The following is a 16,640-nucleotide window of genomic DNA, read 5'->3' as shown; positions in this document are numbered from 1 at the left end:
AGCTGTCGCCATTAAAACCAAATTTGGTACCAACTGTGTGGTTACTGTTCCTAATCGCCGTCATTGAATGCATGTAAGAACTTTAGTAAGCTGTGGGCAGACTGGCTCACATAGACGATGGAATCCAGCATTCTCCCAAATTAAGTAATTTGTAATAGGCAGCAATGCCAGTGATGTAATCACTAGTGGTTTATCCAGGTGCCACCATGGGAGAGAGTAAACTCCCTGCCTAGTTTCACTTTTAGCCACATTTAGTTTGGGGTTCATCGATTTCATGGGGAAAAAAATGTTTACCAAAGTAAATTTAATATTGTTTTAGACTGGAAAGAAAATATTTTTTCTGGTATTTTTTAAAATAAATAGACTTTTGTTCTAAATCATTATATAGAGAAAATAGTCTTTCCCAGTCTCTCTCTCTCCCCCTCTTCCTGCAATTTCTTTCTCTATCTCTCCCTCTATTGCCCCTCTTTGCCCCTCTCTCTCTCTTTTCCCCCTTGCTTTCCTGTCTCTCGTCTGTCCCTATCTCTTTCTTTTCTCTATCCCCTTCTGTTTCACTCTCTTCCACTTTTCTCTCCCTCTTTTCTCTCCCTAGTGGTAAATAGGGTGGGCAAATAGGACACATACCCTGGGTACTGGGGTGGATGAGGGCATCAGTCTGTGTGCGTGGTGTGGCTGGAATACATCATGTCACACACACACTCCCAATGTGCCCTGCTACCTGGGTGCTCTTGCACATACTGTAGATTTTCATATTAAATAGGCCTTTATATATTCAGGCACCAGTGCCATTGTTGAGGGGTGGAGTTGAGTGCCAGAGTGTGGTGCATTGATAATAAATAACTCAGTAAGCCAACACATGGGAGCCCTAGTATAGTGTTCCCATGTGGTAACTTGAAGCACCTCCGGGGCCCAACATAGGAGAGCAGGTCTCTGTTCTACAGTCCCTGTGGCTGTGTGGCATTAATTAATACCTGGCCTGTTAGGGAAGCTAGTAAGGAGCCGTGGGTGAAGTTATATCTTTAGAGGAGTCTTCTGTATTGAAGATTATCAGGAGGGAGAGGCACGAGAAATCCAGTTGGAAGTATTGAGTATGCTGAAAGTAGTAAGTATGTGAGTACTACAAGAAATTACTTCCTGTGACAACATTTAACCTGTGGAACTACTGCTACAGTGCACCCAGAAGAACATATTATTCTATGTGAGTAACTGCAATTAAGGGTTACATTTTAATTAAACTGTCCAGGAGATGGACTTACTTTAATACTTTGGTAAAATAATTACCTAAAAACTAAGCAGGAAGCATAAGGTGGTAAAAGTATAATAAATGATAAAAGCTACAACTTAAGCCATGTGCTAGAGTGTGACATAATGTGTTCCAGGGTCATTACAGTGCGGTATAATGTGTTCCAGGGGCACTACAGTGTGGTATAATGTGTTCCACAGGGGCTACAGTGCGGTATAATGTGTTTCAGAGGCACTACAGTGTGTTATAATGTGTTTCAGGGGCACTACAGTGTGGTATAGTGTGGCATAAAGGTAAACCATGGGCCCTACAGTGTGACATATTGTGATTCAGTGGTATGACAGTGTGACAAAATATGACCATGGGGTACTACAGTGTGGCATAATGTGAACTGAGTGCACTACAATGTGACATATTGTGATTCGGGGATACTACAGTGTGGCATAATGTGAGCTGGGTGCACTACAATGTGATGTATTGTGATTCAGGGATACTACAGTGTGGCATAATGTGAACCTGGGGTGCTACAGTGTGGCATAATGTGAAATGGGGGATTTTAGTTGTGTATTGCATATGAACAGTGGGCCTGATTCAGAGCGCCCGCTCTGAAGCAGGGCATTTTTTTTTTTGGAGCGTCCTCCAGGACGCTCGCATAGCTGTGGGTTACCACAGTTACCACCCACAGCTTATGCGAGCGTCCATGATGATGGTCGCGATGGTCAAGACCATCGCAACCATCGGGCTTGCGACGAGACCCTGCGGTAGGGTCTCGGTGACTGCAAGCCCTGGAGTGATTTTGGCTCTATCAGAGCCAAAATCACTCCCACTGACATCACTAGTGATGTCAGTGGGGCCGGACACAGAAGGTAGGCGTTCCCATGGGCACGCCTCCGTCTGGCAGCCACTCAGCAAGTATGGTTTTATGTTAATTTTGATGTTGACATTAATTTAAAAAAAAAAAATCAGGTTGAAAAAAACAGGAATCAGAAAGCATTGAGAATAGAGATTGTTGTGGCAAATAAAATAATGAAGGAAAAATGTTAAAGATCCATTAATGAAATGCTTGTTTAACAGGAGTCTGCTCAAGAAAAAGCAGAACTGACCCCCAAAATATGGTTACATAGTCTTTTTATATGCCTGATATTTGCAGGGCTTTTAACTGAACAAATGAATCACATCACAAAATATAAATATATACACATTAGGATAGATATAAGAGGAAATGGGGGCAATGAAAGCAGATTTATACCTCCCTCTTAACTAATCTAAATATTTTTACCGTCCCATTTACCTGTCAGTCCCCATCCTTGTTACCCATCTCATTCCCTTTGCAACTCTTAAGCTGCATACACACACAACGATTTTTTGAACGATTATCGTTAAACGATATAGTTTAACAATAAATAAAATCGTTCACTTTCTGAGTCAAACGATGAAAGATTATCGTTCATGCGCGTTCACGTTTGTAGTTTGTAGTTTGTAGTTCAGTCAGACTGACCAACTCAACGATTTTCATTAAGGGAATATGCAAAAATAGTTTGTAGTTAAAAAAATTCGTTCATTACAGTTTAAAAAATCGGACAGATAATCTGACAGAAAATCGTTCATAAAATCATTCATAAAATCGTTGGTAACAAAATCGTTGTGTGTGTATGCAGCTTTAGGGGTAAATTTACTAAAGTGAGAGTTTTTAGAAGTGAGTTTTAAAAGTGATGTTGCCCATATACTAATAATACATAATCATTACAGGTGCCAGTTGTTATCTGAAGTTCCCTATTGTATATGTAAATATTGAATTAAACTGTAGTGCTCCAATAGTTTCTTACGTAAATAGAAGAAATCATTATGATAGTTAGAACATATGTACCCCAACACCAAGGTCACCAAGGTCATCAACAACCTATCTTATGATCACAAAGCCTGTTCTGTATGTACCCGCAACATAGACTCAGCATGTACGTCACTTTTCCCCCAATATTTTCTGCTTAAATACTTGCATGCACACAAACCAGCTGCTGAAATATATATGGTAACAAGGCTTGCGTCTCAACTCAATGAAGGACTGAAGAATCTCTTTACTAGGGGTGTGCACCGGCCACTTTTCGTGTTTTGTGTTTTGGTTTTGGATCTGGATCTTTCTTCGTGTTTTGGATCTGGATTGGTTTTGCCAAAACCACCCTTCTGTGTTTTGGGTTCTGGGTTTTGTGTTTTGGATCTGTATTTTTTTGAAAAAAAGCATAAAAACAGCTAAAATCACAGAATTTGTGGGTTTTTCTGCTCCTATGCTATTATTAACCTCAATGACCTTAATTTCCACTCATTTCCAGTCTATTCTGAACACCTCACACCTCACAATAGTGTTTTTATGTCCAAAAGGTTTTTATGTCCAAAAGGTTGCATCGAGGTAGCTGGATGATTATGCTAAGAGATACGAGTGGGCGGCACAAACACGTGGTCCATCTAGGAGTGGCACTGCAGTGGCAGACAGGATGGCAGCTTGAAAAACTAGGCCCCAAACTATACATAATGCAAAGAAAAAAAAGAGGTGCAAGATGGAATTGTCCTTGGGCCCTCCCACCCACCCTTATGTTGTATAAACAGGACATGCACACTTTAACAAACCAAACATTTCAGCGCCAGGGTCTGCCACACGACTGTGGCTGAAATGATTGGTTCGTTTGGGCCCCCACAAAACAAGCTGGCAATTAATCTGTCCCTGCACAAACTGGCTCTACGAAGGCAAGATGTCGTCCTCATCCTCCTCATCCACCGATTCCTCACCCTCTTCAGTGTTGTGTACATCCTCATCCTCACAGAGTATTAATTCGTCCCCGCTGGAATCCACAACCACAGGTCCCTCTGTACGTTCTGGAGGCTGGTCTCCCTGGAAGAGTTGATAATTCATTTTATGAACATCATCTTCTCCACATTTTGTGGAAGCAACCTCCTACGCCTTTCGCTGACAAGGTTCCCGGCTGCACTAAACACTCTTTCGGAGTACACACTGGAGGGGGGGCAACTCAGGTAAAATAGAGCCAGTTTGTACAGGGACCTCCAAATTGCTTCTTTTTTCTGCCAGTACAGGTACGGACTGTCTGACATGCCTACTTGGATGCTGTCACCGATGTAATCCTTTAACAGACAGACGCATGCTTGTCGCTGCTGCTTTGAGGATGCAAGTGCGGCTACAGCCCACACAATTCACAAAGACAGAAAAAAGAAGAAGAATATTTTTATTGTTTGTGTAGCACACTTTGAGGGTGTCACCACCCTTTAACAGACAGACGCATGCTTGTCGCTGCTGCTTTGAGGATGTAAGTGCGGCTACATCGCACACAAGTCACAAACACATTAAAAAAATAGTTTTTTATTTTTTGGAGCACTTTGAGAGTTACACCACCCTTTAACAGACAGACGCACGCTTGTCGCTGCTGCTTTGAGGATGCAAGTGCGGCTACAGCCCACACAATTCACAAAGACTGAAAAAAAAAGAACAATATTTTTATTGTTTGTGTGGCACACTTTGAGGGTGTCACCACCCTTTAACAGACAGACGCACGCTTGTCGCTGCTGCCTTGAGGATGCAAGTGCGGCTACAGCCCACACAATTCACAAAGACAGAAAAAAAAAGAACAATATTTTTATTGTTTGTGTAGCACACTTTGAGGGTGTCACCACCCTTTAACAGACAGACGCACGCTTGTCGCTGCTGCTTTGAGGATGGAAGTACGGCTACAGCCCACACAATTCCCAAAGACAGAAAAAAAAGAACAATATTTTTATTGTTTGTGTAGCACACTTTGAGGGTGTCACCACCCTTTAACAGACAGACGCACGCTTGTCGCTGCTGCTTTGAGGATGCAAGTGCGGCTACAGCCTACACAATTCACAAAGACAGAAAAAAAAATAACAATATTTTTATTGTTTGTGTAGCACACTTTGAGGGTGCCACCACCCTTTAACAGACAGACGCACGCTTGTCGCTGCTGCTTTAAGGATGCAGGTGCGGCTACAGCCCACACATTTCACAAAGACAGAAAAAAAAGAACAATATTTTTATTGTTTGTGTAGCACACTTTGAGGGTGTCACCACCCTTTAACAGACAGACGCACGCTTGTCGCTGCTGCTTTAAGGATGCAGGTGCGGCTACAGCCCACACATTTCACAAAGACAGAAAATAAAAGAACAATATTTTTATTGTTTGTGTAGCACACTTTGAGGGTGTCACCACCCTTTAACAGACAGATGCACACTTGTCGCTGCTGCTTTGAGGATGCAGGTGGAATCTAGACGGGATTTGGAACCGGGGACACACTACCTCCAGCAATTGTCTAAATCCCACTGCACTAATGGCGGATACCGGACGCACGTCTAACACCAACATAGCAGTCAAGGCCTCAGTTATACGTTTTGCTTCAGGATGACTGCTGTCGTACTTCATCCTCATCGCTAGGGACTGTTGGAGGGTCAATTGTTTAGTAAAAGTAGTGATGTTCCTACTTCCTCTCTGGGATGATGAACAACTCCCAGCAGCAGCAACAGCACTAGGAGGAAGTGGTTCTTGATCTCTCCCTATTTTATTTTTATCGGAGAAAGTTTGGTCCTCCATTTATGTTATATTGAAATATACGTGCGGCTAAAGCGCACACAAACACAGAAAATATTATTTTATTTTTGCTGGAGAATAGTGCACTTTGTGGGTTACACCACCCTTTAAGAAATGAGCCAGCCGGCTCTTTACTTATGGGACACAGGCGCACGCTTGGCGCTGCCCCTTTGTTGATGCACGTGCAGCCACAGTGCACACAATTCACAAACACAGAAAATAATTTTTTTTTTGTTTGGACTGGAGTGTACTTTGGGGGTTACAGCACCCTTTAACGGTCAAGCCAGCCGGCCCTTTACTTATGACACAGGCGCACGCTTGGCACTACTTTGTTGATGCACATGCGGCTACTGCGCACACAATTCACAAACACAGAAAATAATTTTTTTTTTGGTTTGGACTGGAGTGTACTTTGGGGGTTACAGCACCCTTTAACGGTCAAGCCAGCCGGCCCTTTACTTATGACACAGGCGCACGCTTGGCACTACTTTGTTGATGCACGTGCGGCTACTGCGCACACAATTCACAAACACAGAAAATAATTTTTTTTTTGGTTTGGACTGGAGTGTACTTTGGGGGTTACAGCACCCTTTAACGGTCAAGCCAGCCAGCCCTTTACTTATGACACAGGCGCACGCTTGGCACTACTTTGTTGATGCACGTGCGGCTACTGCGCACACAATTCACAAACACAGAAAATAATTTTTATTTTGGTTTGGACTGGAGTGTACTTTGGTGGTTACAGCACCCTTTAACGGTCAAGCCAGCCGGCCCTTTACTTATGACACAGGCGCACGCTTGGCACTACTTTGTTGATGCACGTGCGGCTACTGCACACACAATTCACAAACACAGAAAATAATTTTTTTTTTGGTTTGGACTGGAGTGTACTTTGGGGGTTACAGCACCCTTTAATGGTCATGCCAGCCGGCCCTTTACTTATGACACAGGCGCACGCTTGGCACTACTTTGTTGATGCATGTGCGGCTACTGCGCACACAATTCACAAACACAAAAAAAATATTATTTTTTTAGCACTTGGGGGGAGCACCCCTGATGGACAGAGCACCCCCTGGACAGCACTACAGCACCCCTTTAGGACTGGGACACTGCACAGGACTTTGGAGTGGACACAGCCCCTATGGACAACTGACTGCACAACACAGTCCAGCCAGCCCCTATGGACTTTGAAGTAGTGGACACAGCCCCTATTAACAACAGCAGCACAGCACAACACAGCCAGCCCCTATGGACTTTGAAGTAGTGGACAACAGCAGCACAGCGCAGCACAGCACAGCACAGCACAACACTACTCTGCACTACACTACACTACACTACACTACACAGCCCAGCCAGCCCTAACTCCCACCCTCCCTCTTCACTGTCCACAGCCGAGTGAGAAAATGGCGCCAACGCGGGTACCTTATATAGGATCCAAAACCCGCGAGACTCGGAAGGCGGGAAGATGACGTTTTGCCTCGATTTCAGAATCCGAGTCAGGCGGGAAAAGTCGAGCCTGACTCGGATCGGACTCGGATCGGGGGGGCACGGGGGGGTTCGGATTTCAGAAATCCGAACCCGCTCACCCCTACTCTTTACTGTCGCAGATCTCCGGGTTTTCACTTTCTCTGGTGGGGGTGGTGCGCTCCACACCATTACCAATAGTCCTGTGAGATGCAAAACCAGAGCATGTACTATGGGGGTCATTCAGACCCGCTCGTGAGCGGCAGTACGGTCGATGTTCCCCACTGCGCATGCGCACGACGGAGGGAGCTCTATTGTGCGCATGCGCGAGACCTGGACTGCGACAGCCAAGCTGTCGCTCCAGGTCTCGCACCAGAGGGGGCGTGCTGTCAATGTTGATTGACAGCACGTCCCCTTTGGTGGGCGTGCCGGGGGCATGCCTGTCAGATGGAGGCGTTCCCATGGGAACGCCTACCGTCTGAAGCCGGCCCCACTGACATCACTAGTGATCAGGGGCTGGCTGGCAACTTTTGGCCTAGGGGGCAGACACAAGTAAGTGGCCCGATTTCTCCACCAGTGCATTGCAATGGAGAAAAGACACATGATAATAGCCTCTGTAAGTAAGGTGTGCCTAATGTGGGTGTGCTTTAAATAATGTAGAGAGGTTTGCAGTGACAGCCAGATTAGGGAGCATCACAGTGACTGCCATATAATGCAGAGAGGTTCGCAGGGACCATCAGATCAGGAAGTGTCGCAGTGACTGCCCTATAATGCAGAGAGGTTCGCAGGGACCATCAGATCAGGGAGTGTCGCAGTGACTGCAATATAATGCAGAGAGGTTCGCAGGGACCATCAGATCAGGGAGTGTCGCAGTGACTGCCATATAATGCAGAGAGGTTCGCAGGGACCATCAGATCAGGGAGTGTTGCAGTGACTGCCATATAATGCAGAGAGGTTCGCAGGGACCATCAGATCAGGGAGTGTCGCAGTGACTGCCATATAATGCAGAGAGGTTCGCAGGGACCATCAGATCAGGGAGTGTCGCAGTGACTGCCATATAATGCAGAGAGGTTCGCAGGGACCATCAGATCAGGGAGTGTCGCAGTGACTGCCATATAATGCAGAGAGGTTCGCAGGGACCATCAGATCAGGGATTGTCGCAGTGACTGCCATATAATGCAGAGAGGTTCGCTGGGACCATCAGATCAGGGAGTGTCGCAGTGACTGCCATATAATGCAGAGAGGTTTGCAGGGACCATCAGATCAGGGAGTGTCGCAGTGACTGCCATATAATGCAGAGAGGTTCGCAGGGACCATCAGATCAGGGAGTGTCGCAGTGACTGCCATATAATGCAGAGAGGTTCGCAGGGACCATCAGATCAGGGAGTGTCGCAGTGACTGCCATATAATGCAGAGAGGTTCGCAGGGACCATCAGATCAGGGAGTGTCGCAGTGACTGCCATATAATGCAGAGAGGTTCACAGGGACCATCAGATCAGGGAGTGTCGCAGTGACTGCCATATAATGCAGAGAGGTTTGCAGGTACCATCAGATCAGGGAGTGTCGCAGTGACTGCCATATAATGCAGAGAGGTTCGCAGTGAGCATCAGATCAGGGAGTGTCGCAGTGACTGCTATATAATGCAGAGAGGTTCACAGTGAGCATCAGATCAGGGAGTGTCACATAGAGCCAAAATCATTCCAGGGCTTGTGGCAGGAAGACCCTACTGCAGGGTCTCCGTCGCAAGCCCGATGGTCACGATGGTCAAGACCATCGCGACCATCATCATGGACGCTCGCTATAGCTGTGGGTGGTAACCCACAGCTATGCGAACGTCCATGAGGACGCTCCAAAAAAAGGTAGGAGGGCCCTGATTCAGAGCGAGCGCTCTGATCAGAGCGTTCAGCTCTGAATCAGGCCCTATGTCCCTATATCCTCATTTCCTTTTCCTATCTCACTTAGGAAAATATTTAAAACTTTGTAATTGTGTACTTAGCACCATTTTGATTTAAGTATTTTAGGTGTTAATTGGCATTAACAAGCGGTGGAATTGTTGATGTTAAATAAAAATTTAGTAAGTATTGCCTGAAATAAAGAAATTATTAAGGTTTTATTCTAATATATGTGTTTGAAGCTTTTACAGTGATTCGGATGAATATGGGTTAAAATATCCTTTATAAATGAAAAATAAGTCATAAAACAGTTTTTTTTTCCAGACTACGTGATATGTGAAGTTGGATGCATGTCATACTGTGGCCAGATACATTTGAGCCTATTTTCATGTTTGCTTGAAGAGATAACCCCAACCTTCTGAGAAGATTTCATCTAAGATGTCATGATGACCAGGGCATACGATGTCAAAGTTCACAGACTCATCATCTGATATTAATTACTCATTCACTAAGAAACTCAACCTCATTACATGCATTATTGTATATTGTCACAACCCTTTCCCTATGCATCAACCAATCAAATATCTCGATTGTAATATACATGTTAACACCCATTCTGTTGATTTATGGTATACTGCCAGAATTCTTATTGATTTCTCAGTTGTGATCACCCCACAAATCTCTGCGCAGAATAGTGAGGTATTTCTGTAATAAAACTTATATGTTCTTTATCACAAATAGACGGTCCAAGAATTTTTAATTAACAATGGTGGCAATGGGATTTGAAAATAGCAGTTTAAGTGGAAGAAGGAGCACAGAGCCTGATTCAGACCCGCTCGCAAGCACTATACGCTTGCAAGTGGGTCGATGGCCGGGCAGTGCGCGAGCCCCAGAGCAAGCGAGAAATCACTCGCTCCAGCGCTCGCATTCAAAAGGGGTGGCTGTTGATGTTGATCAACAGCTCGCCCTGTTTGGTAGGCATGTCGGGGGAGGGGGTGGCTGGCCAAACGGAGGCGTTTGGGGGCGGCCCCACTGACATCACGAGTGATGTCAGTGGTGAGCTTCTGGCTCTATTAGAGCCGGAAGCTCACTGGGGCTTGCGACGGATGAGACCCTACCACATGGGTCTCGTTGCAAGCGCGATGGTCACGATGGTCGCGACCATCATCTAGCCGCTCGCTAAAGCTGTGGGTGGTCACCCACAGCTTAGAGAGCGGCCAGGAGGCAGAACAAAAAAAACCATGTGGCCGCCCTGATTTTTGCGAGCGGCTCTGAATCAGGCCCACAGTGCGGAGGAGCTGTAGTGTCGTACGCATAATTAATAAGTATCAAAAGTAAAAAAAAAGGTAAAACTTACCGTTGTTAACTTTCTTTCTTTGAAGTCCATAGGGTCCACAGGGAGACAATGGGGTGTAGGTGGTACTTGGAGAACTGGGCACCAACAGCAAAGTTTTTATCTATCCCAGGGTGCTCCGGTCCTTCCCCCCATACCCCACCCACAGACTGAGGGCAACTCAGTTTTGTTAACAAGCCCATGGCAGTAGCAGGATAGGAGAGAAGGAAGACTAGTAGACTGAAGAATCACACTCTCACACAGAGAAGGAAACCAGTGCCCAAGTAAAGAAACCCATAGAAGGTGGGTGCATCAGGGTGGGTGCCCTGAGGACCCTATGGACTTCGAAGAAAGAAAATTAACAAGGGTAAGTTTTACCATAACTCTCTTTTTCTTCTTCAGGGTCCATAGGGCTCCACAGGGAGACAATGGGGTTGTCCCAAAGCAGTTGTTCAAGGGCGGGGATGCTCCCTAGTTGAGAGGAGAACCCAGCACCCGAAGGAAGCATCCTGAGAGGCAAATGTATTAAAGGCATAGAACCTAAGAAAGGTGTGGACAGAAGACCACGTGGCCACCTTGCATAGTTGTTCAGCAGACATGCCATGGTGGACTGCCCACGAGGGACCCACAGAGCGAGTAGAATGAGCAGATACCGTAGCTGGCACAGGAAGGCCAGTGTAAGTCATGTGAAGCCATCTGCCCAGAGTCTGTTTGTTAGCTGGCCATCCCTTCTTGTGGAATCCATATAGGACAAAGAGGGAGTCTGATTTCCTGATGGAACTAGTACAGTCCACGTACATTTTCAGAGCATGGACCACATCCAAAGAGGCCTCACCTGCCAAGAGGTCTGGTGATTGAAAGGCCGGAACCACGATTTCCTCATTAAGGTGGAAACGAGAAACTACCTTGGGAAGGAAGCCAGGGTGAATTCGAAGAGCAGCCCTCTCTGCATGAAATATCAGAAATGGGGAGCGACAGGAGAGCGCCCCTAAATCCGATACCCTATGGACAGATGCTATTGCCAGAAGAAAAAGAGTCTTTGCAGTGAGCCATTGTTCCTGCATGGAGAAACACTGACAAATCCCACGGAGCCACAGGAGGGAGGTTGTATACTGAGAACACCCTGCAGGAAGGTGTGAGCATCTGGCAGAGGAGCAATTCTGCGCTGGAACTAGATGGACAGAGCAGAGGAGGGCCTCCTGGGGGAATAACATTATAGGGGCCCTTAAGATAGTTAGGAGAGGCATTGTCAGCCACTAGAAGGGGCAAGGTCATCCGATGGAATAAAGATTTTTACTTCTTCAGGGTACAGATAGGTAAGGTAGCAGTCTTAACCAGGTGTGTCATGTGGGAATCCACTGCAGGGAGAACTTCCCATTTAGTGCAATCAGTAGCTGGAAGAGGGTAAAAAGAAATCAAGCGTTTAGGCAGCTGAAACCTTTTATTTGGCATATTCCATGCCTTGCTCATTAGATCAGATAGCTGATCCGAGTGAGGAAACTCTGGCAAAACTACCTTCTGTCACTTAAAGAGTAGCTCTTTTGCCTCAGAAGTGGGTTCTACCTCTTCTATTTGAAGAATGGATATTACAGCTCTCACATGGTTTATTCAATTTAGAGGGGGGCACAGTGTAGTGCGCAACTCAGATATAAAGTATGTGACAGCCCTAACAAATACAGGTAGATGTGAGGTACAGTGAAACCCCTATACCTCAGTATTCTAGGATTATAATGAAAGAAAGGGAAAAGTATAAGTTGACATTTGAGAAAAATTAACAGACTGCAATGCTAGCACAAGTCACATACAATGCAGAGCATACAAGTTAACCGCAGTGGGCCCTAATTTCAACTACACAGACTGCAGTGACTGGTAGGAAATAATGTTGTATAGCCTGGCTCCTGGGAGAGGTATACAGGAAGACTGGACCCAGCATTCCTGGAGACCTGAGGCTGTTGCAGAAAATGGCTGCCGTGAGTCTCTGAGGGGGCGGAGGGTGGAGGAGGAGCAGCTCAGGGGCGGCCTAAGCTGGCAGAGGGGCCGCAGGGAGAGGACCTTCTCCCCGATGCTGACATCAATCACCAGGTCCCAGGCCTTAGCTGTCCCCTGCACCCAGGGCCAGATTAAAAATGGGGCGGGTAGAGCTACAGCTCCATGCCCTCCCATAAAAATAGGCCCATGGGATCTGCTGTTAGACAGTATTTTTTTTCTACCTGTTACAGCCTGCCTGCTGCCATCTGACCAAGGGGCCCCTGCTCCCCCATCCTCCACGGCCACCCACAGTTCAAACACCTAGCATATATTTGGTAGCCACAGCGCAGTGGAAAGTTTCAGGTTTCACTAGTACTAGCCTTCCCTGTGCTGCATAGTCTTAAGTGCTGGCATGGCAGCGCCTCCTCCAAGTGGCATGACGTCACTTCACTTATTCTAAACTCGGCACCAGCAATGGTTTCCTCATCACCCCTACTGCACAAGATACATCTGCCTGCCCGGTGCGTGGTTGGTAACTGCGTATGATCTCTCTGCAGCCAGATGAGGATTTCATCCTCCTACTATAAGGTAATGCCTCACACTGACCCGGGTTAGCACTGCAGTGAGACAGCAACCCACATGCAGCACCCGGGCTGCACTGACTCTGCCACACAAACCCTCATCTCTACAGCATCAAACAAACCCAGATTTCCCGCTACTGGCAGCACCCTTACCCCCTCTGCTTTCCCCCTTACTCACACTTACCTTTTCCCGTATACTCATCTTCCCTCACCCTCTACCCTTTGCTCCAGGGCAGTGGCGATGCGGATGTTGGCCCTGGTATTTTCTGCCAGGGCCTGACCAAAGGTCACGTTGGCCGCAGCATTTTGCTCCAGGGCCTCAGCCACCCGTACCAGACTGGCGTCCATCCTCTGCAGAATCTCCGTATGGAAATCCGATTTAAAATTGAGTTCTGTGAGAAGGGACACTGCCTGCGAGGGGGATTGCCCTGGACTGGCTTCTGCAGGGTCCTCAGCCGGATGTACTGGTTCCTCCCCTGCAGAGCCAGCAGAAATTCTGCGGCCAAGGCTCCCCTCTGGAGCAGACTCATCCGCCTGTGTCTCTGTTGGAAAAATGAGAAAAGACTCACATTAGAATCTACATATTGGCACAATAACATTTCAGAGTTGGTGACATCACAACATTTACCTGGGACAACATGAGGAGCCGCAAAGTCTGGCATGTCCGTATCCATGTTGGACACGCCAAACACCTCCACAGGCTGCACACACCCCTGTGCCAGCTCTTCTAAATCAGTCAACTCCAATGACACAGGGGTGGGACCCCCACCTGTCCCCCTTGCATGCCTAGCCCTGTCCGCCAGTTTTTGCTTCAGGCGATATTTGAAGTTGGCCCATCTGTGGGATGAAATTGGAACCATTATTATTTTTTTGATTTGGTTTTTGGTTTTAGGGTGGTCAAGTGTTTACTTACCGCCGTTTGACATCCCGGGCTAGACGGACATAATCACCCACCCTATTGACATCCACGGCTACCTCTTCCCACATTCTCCACTTCTGGCTAGCACTCATATTCCTGTCTGCCTGTGGCAGGATGTCCACACATTTCTGAATCAAAACCTCCATCTCCTTTCTTGTGAATTGTGGCTGCCTTTTCTTTTTGGCAGCTTTGCCCGGAATACTGGGCCCAGCAGCCTCTTCCATGTCATCCTCCTCACCTATGTATGTAATTTTCGAGAATTGTCAACTTCACAACTTGCACAATATTATGTTTCTAATTAATCATTGAGTCAAAATGCATGAAATACTTACCGCCTGACTGTTGTCCATTGTTTCCCTGGTCTGTAGCCATGTGTGAGCTTCAAACAAGAAATACACCAGAATTGTGTTTTTGTCTCATGACGTATTTATACATGCGTCCTTATTTTGCGGCCGCATCATTGATTGTGCGTTCCTATGATCCCTCCTTAATTTGTGCGGGAAACGAAACACTATTTATAGCTTGGGGCGTCTCGAATCGAGGTGGCGTTTATTGAATGTTGGAGGTTACGTTGGTTGGAGTTGATTGTTGGCTGGTGTAGGAGATAGTGTTTTTCAAAGTTTTTTTTTTGGATTTATTCTTTTTTTGATTTCCGTTTGTTTTTTTTCCCTTTTAATTTTTTTGTTCGTTTCCAGTTTTGGTAAGTTTGGGGAAGTATAACTTTGGGTCAATTTGTCTCTCATTCTGGTGTTGATTTTTCTAATAAGTTTTTCCCGTCATTTCATCTCTCTTAGGTTTTATTTTGGCTCTGCCCCAAAGACATTTTGTTCCGGATTCTTATATATTATATCTTGGTAAGTTCATTTGTTAAACTGCTTTGGAAATGTTCTTGTTTGTCTTTACGCAACTTTGGTTGGCCTTACACATGTAACGTTTGTTTCTGCAAAATCGAACTCTGTGTTTTTTAAATTTTTATTTACGCGGCGTTGTTGTAAGTTGTATTTGCGAACTAATTAGCGCATTTTTACTACTTACTATTGTGACTTGTATTTGCGAACTAATTAGCGCATTTTTACTACTTACTATTGTGACTTGTATTTGCGAACTAATTAGCGCATTTTTACTACTTACTATTGTGACTTGTATTTGCAAACTAATTAGCGCATTTTTACTACTTACTATTGTGACTTGTATTTGCGAACTAATTAGCGCATTTTTACTACTTACTATTGTGACTTGTATTTGCGAACTAATTAGCACAATTTTACTAATTACTATTGTGACTTGTATTTGCGACTAATTAGCGCATTTTTACTACTTACTATTGTGACTTGTATTTGCGAACTAATTAGCGCATTTTTACTACTTACTATTGTGACTTGTATTTGCGAACTAATTAGCGCATTTTTACTACTTACTATTGTGACTTGTATTTGCGAACTAATTAGCGCATTTTTACCTCTTACTATTGTGACTTGTATTTGCGAACTAATTAGCGCATTTTTACTACTTACTATTATGACTTGTATTTGCAAACTAATTAGCGCATTTTTACTACTTACTATTGTGACTTGTATTTGCAAACTAATTAGCGCATTTTTACTACTTACTATTGTGACTTGTATTTGCGAACTAATTAGCACTTTGTGAAATGTTTATTCATCCCTTAAAATTGTTTGCGTTTTTTCAGGAGAATTGGTTGCTTACATTTGGCCTCAATTTGACGTAGTGTGCGCAATGTCGTTTTGCTATTTTTGAAAATGACATGGCCAGCATAAAATGATGTATATTTTTGTTGTGATTATTTGCAGTTACAACATATCATGACAATACCCCGGCATGTAAGCATCAATGGAAGGTATTTTCAAGCTAAGTACAATTTATTTTTGATGGGTGGGGTAAAAAGCCTGACATTCCAATGTTGCCATTTCAGGTTGATATGGGTCGGATTGTTCTGGCCCTGCTCCCGGAAGCCGACCAACTCAATCTCATCCCAGGCGTAGGCATCGTAGGCGTGCAAGGCCCCAGATATTTCGAACACGTGTCACCCTTTTTGGAATGCCAGATGATGAGGTTTTAAGATGATACCGTCTTCCTCCAAAAATCATCATAGACACTCTCTCATTAATAGAGAGTGATCTTGAGTGGCAAATTGACAGTCCAACAGCAATTCCACCACTTACGCAATTTATGGCGGTGTTACATTTCTGTGCCTCAGGATCGTTCCAAACAACGGTGGGAATAGTGGCGGGCATCTCACAATCCTCCTTTTCCCGGATCCTGAGGGCAGTGATGGAGGCACTTTTCAAGCACCTCCATCATTTTATTCAAATGCCTTTGGATATGGGTGCCCTTAGTGTGGCCAAGGCTAATTTTTACCAAATAGCTGGCTTCCCACACATCATAGGGGTTGTGGATGGTACTCACATACCACTTCAGCCTCCAGCACGGCTGGAGACAATATTTAGAAACCGGAAACACTATCACTCCCTCAATGTAATGGTGGTATGTGATGCCTCCCTCCAGATCCTGTCCCTGAATGCAAAATTACCAGGAAGTGCTCATGACTCCTTCGTCATCCGGCAATCAGGGATATGGCACAAATTAACCAACCTACAAGCTGGTGATGCGTG

Source organism: Taudactylus pleione, unplaced genomic scaffold (assembly GCF_031769625.1).
Source record: "Taudactylus pleione unplaced genomic scaffold, aTauple2 ptg001607l, whole genome shotgun sequence".
NCBI classification, from domain to species: Eukaryota; Metazoa; Chordata; class Amphibia; order Anura; family Myobatrachidae; genus Taudactylus; species Taudactylus pleione.
Note: the sequence above shows the minus strand (reverse complement) of the source record.